Raw genomic sequence first — 4,035 nt, 5'->3', positions numbered from 1 at the left:
GCATCTTATTTGAAGTGTTTTTCCATGCTTATTTGCATTGTTTGATATTGAATTCATCCAATTTGGTGCACATTTGCACTAATTAAAAATACTAAACCGACAAAAGAAGTACTTTACAGTAGATGCTATCTTTTGCATTTCAGTGCGACAAGGCACTTATTCTTCAATTCCTGGGGTTTGCGTGAGGAATCAAACAAGTACATTAGCTTTGCAAGGACCTTGTTGGCATCGAATTTGCACCAAAAGTACTCAGATTTAAGAAAGAAGAAGAAAAGAGAGAATAAGAGAAGGACCGAACAGTAAAAAAAAGACAGTCACGTGGCCACCGACTCCTCTCCATCGTCCCACAAAAAGCAGCACCTCTCCATTAGATGCTTCGTTCTGGCTTTGGATCCAAGAAAAGGGGAGAGAAAGGGGAAAGCAAGGTCCAGGGCGTTCCTTGCGGCAGATCTGGATCGACTGGGAAGAAGAGAAGAGCTCCAACACATCGCCATCGTCAAGCTACCGAAGAAATTGCAGCTCTAGTCTGTCCCAGTCTCCTCCCTCTGCTTTCTCCTGCTTCCACTACATCGAGTAACGCCTGTAGCAACACCTCTTCGATGAAATCTGGGTGAAAAGTCCAGAACACACTTCCAATCTTTAGTTGTTTTGCTGATCTCGTTGTGCCTGTAATCAAGAACACCTCTGTTAGTAGCATCTTAGTATTTCCTGGTGCTTGTGCTTGTGAAGTTTTTAAGTTCAGAACTTTGTTGTTGTGCACCTTCATCTTATCACTTCAGATCAGCTATGATTGTGTTAATTTCAGTGTACTCCAGTAGTGTGTGTTTCAGTGTTTAAATTCCCTACGAAAATAACAAAAACATAGCATAGCTTTTATTTCTTGATTTATTTTTCATATCTGTCCTGCTCTTATTCTTGCTTCCCCTGCTTGATTATTGTTGGAACTGAGTAAATTTAGTAGTTAGTGTGTTCCTGTGTGTGTGGTTGCTTAATTCACAGTGTTTGAATCATTTAAGATTTCCTTGTCAAAATCTTGTTTATTTCAGTTTCCCTTTCATTTCAGTTACTGTTCACATCATTGAAAATTCAGAAACCAAATTTTGATTTGGCTGAGCTGTTCGAAACTAAACTCTGCTGGTACTTTGGTCCCTGAGAATGAACACGACAACTCTATATTATAAACTGATCAATCACTAAGGCGGCTAGTTTCTTCCTCCACTCCGGAGATGGCAAGCTCCACAACCAATTCACAAAGCACCACAAAGGAGAATCTTGGGCCTCTTCACAATCTCCACGAAGAGGTCACTGGGGCAACAACCACCAAGCCGTCTAGGAGGAGAGCCTCCAAGAGTAACAAGCTCATGGGCTCTCACTCGAACTAATCAAGGTGGAGAGCTCAAACCAATGCACCAAATGCAAAGCAAGAACACAAGAAATGCTCAAATCCCTCTCTCCCAAATCTCACCCAAATCAACAAATGGAATGGAGAAATTGGAGATGAGGAACAAAGGAGGAACTCAACAAATGAATCCTCCAACTAGATCCACGAAATCCCTTCAAATAGATGGAAGATTTGGGGCTTGGGGGAGGTGGAGAAAGCTCTCAAAGATGGGGAAATTTCGGCTCTTGGAACCCTAGACCTGATGGGGAAGAAGACCCTTATTTTGATGAACTTGGTCTCGTTTCGAAGAAGACAACGAGCTCTATATTTTGACAGAGAAAACCAGCAAAGATCAACCAAAAGATATGATGCAAAATATGCAAAGGTTTGAGCACTGTATGCACGACGAGTTCAAGCTACCGCCCGAAAGCCCCTCTTGATAGAATGGCTATCGAACCTATAAACCGGTCTCTCACCAAACTCCTTGAGACCGGTAAAAGTAGGAAAACCTAGCAAAATATAGCTTTACCTTGAGCAATCCACTTTAGGTTGACCTTCACTTTAAGCTCATCTTCACATGTCCATTATCACCAAATGGATGGCAAGCTTCAAAATGCTTATATTGAGCTTGCCCTTTGTCAATCTTGATGACCGTCTCCATATGGGCTATATAAGGTTGTTCCTTCAAAGCCCTCCCATATGTATCACCTAACCCTCGACCAAGTAACATATACATAGTATAGGTTAGTCCACAAGTTCAATATACTATTGCTTACCATATGCTTCGTGCATATAATCTTCGAGGTGCTTTTCTTGAACTTGCTCTTCTCAACCTTCATGAATCATCACCACTTGATGTCATCTCTCATGGGCTATATGAAATCTTCTTTTTTGATCCAAGCCCATGAGTTGCACCTAACCCACATATAGATATACCAAATACATAGTTTATGGGTTAGTTCACAAAGGAAATTGTCAAATGCTTACCGTACCACTAGATCACACGCGGTACATCATTTATGCTTGTGTGCACTTCATTTCGGTCAACCTTCATATTTGCTTCACTTTCCATCTTTATGATATCTTGAAGCCAATAATGAACTCTTCACTTAACCTTCATTGCTTCAAGACTTAATCACCAAATGCACTATCATGACCATACATGGGATTCACCATGAAATCACTTTGGTCTTCTTTAATCTCTATCGCAATATCTTAATCCTTCATGGCTCAAATCATGAGCCCAACATGCTCATCTTCATGTCTTCAAGTTCTCTCATTTTCTTCTTCTTGATCATATTTGATTCACACATTGAAGTCCAATAACTTCATGCCTTCAATTCAATATACTTTGCTTACTAGCATCCCTTCATATAAACCTCAATGCAAACACTTATCCAAATGGATTGTCATCAGATACCAAAACCACACATTCAATTATCAACTCACATTATATATCTTTATCTTCATGACATTTATCATTGAGTTAACCAAGTGGTCTTCATTCATTTCCTATGGAACATTTCTTCAAATATATCTCAACTAAAACATTAGTCCATAGGGATTGTCATTAATTACCAAAACCACACATGGGGCAACATGCACTTTCAACGGCATTAGGCTAGTTAGTTTTGCGCGTGCGGCAGCATGCAGCTCTCGTTTGCCACGAAGGATATACCCCCTCCATTTTGCCACCAAAGATATACTCCCTTCATGTGTATCTCACGTGGAGAGAAATTAGGCATGCAACTGCCTTAGATATACTCCAACTCATGCATGAGGACAGTTGCCACGCCCGTGCCAATGCTAGCTTGGCTTCGTTCATATTCTCCCTTTGCCATGCATGAGACAGTTGACATGCGTATCGTTCGTGCATGCGTTCCATCTCCATGGTTCTGCAGCCTCATTGCACTCTGTCGTACCATCTCATTTCATGTCATCTCTTCTCTCGATCTCGTGCGTGCATGCCGATCGATCGGACGTCCACGTATTCATCTCTTTTCTAGTCAAAGATCCATGTTTTCATCTCTTTTCTAGTCAAAGATCCATGTATTCATCTCTTTTCTAGTTAAAGATCCATGTTTTCATCTCTTTTCTAGTTAAAGATCCATGTATTCATCTCTTTTCTACTTAAAGATCCATGTTTTGCATAAGAAGCCACATAAAGTTGAGAGCCTAATTTAAAAAATACCCGTGCATAAAACCAATGGCTGGCCAATTTTAAAAAAGACCCGACTGCCTCCCATGGCCGGCCAATTTTTAAACCAATGGCTGCCGGGCCCACTATCAGAAAAGATTCCTTCTTCTCCATGTTGATTACAATTGCAGAACATAAACACACTCAATAAACCTCCATCGCCACCGGTTAGCTCGAGCTGACGGAGATGCTTTCCTTCCAATAGAAGCCATAGCCGGGCCCTCCTTTTTCTCTTCTCCTGCAAGAAAATAGTACAGAACGTCAGGACCCCCCTTCTTATCCCCGCCTCCTTCCCCCTTCTCCCGATCCCAAAGCCCAACCTGCGCCTCCGCCACCGCTAACTCAAACCCTAGCTTGCAATGTCGACCGAAATCAAGCCCTACCACGAAATGAAAGGCTCCCCCGCTAGCCTCCTCCACCGATTGCTAGCTAGGGTTCCTAAGGAGGCCGCGCGCGC

This window comes from Brachypodium distachyon, chromosome 5, assembly GCF_000005505.3.
Source record: "Brachypodium distachyon strain Bd21 chromosome 5, Brachypodium_distachyon_v3.0, whole genome shotgun sequence".
NCBI classification, from domain to species: domain Eukaryota; kingdom Viridiplantae; phylum Streptophyta; class Magnoliopsida; order Poales; family Poaceae; genus Brachypodium; species Brachypodium distachyon.
The sequence above is the reverse complement of the archived record's forward strand: the minus strand, read 5'-3'. Positions refer to the sequence as shown.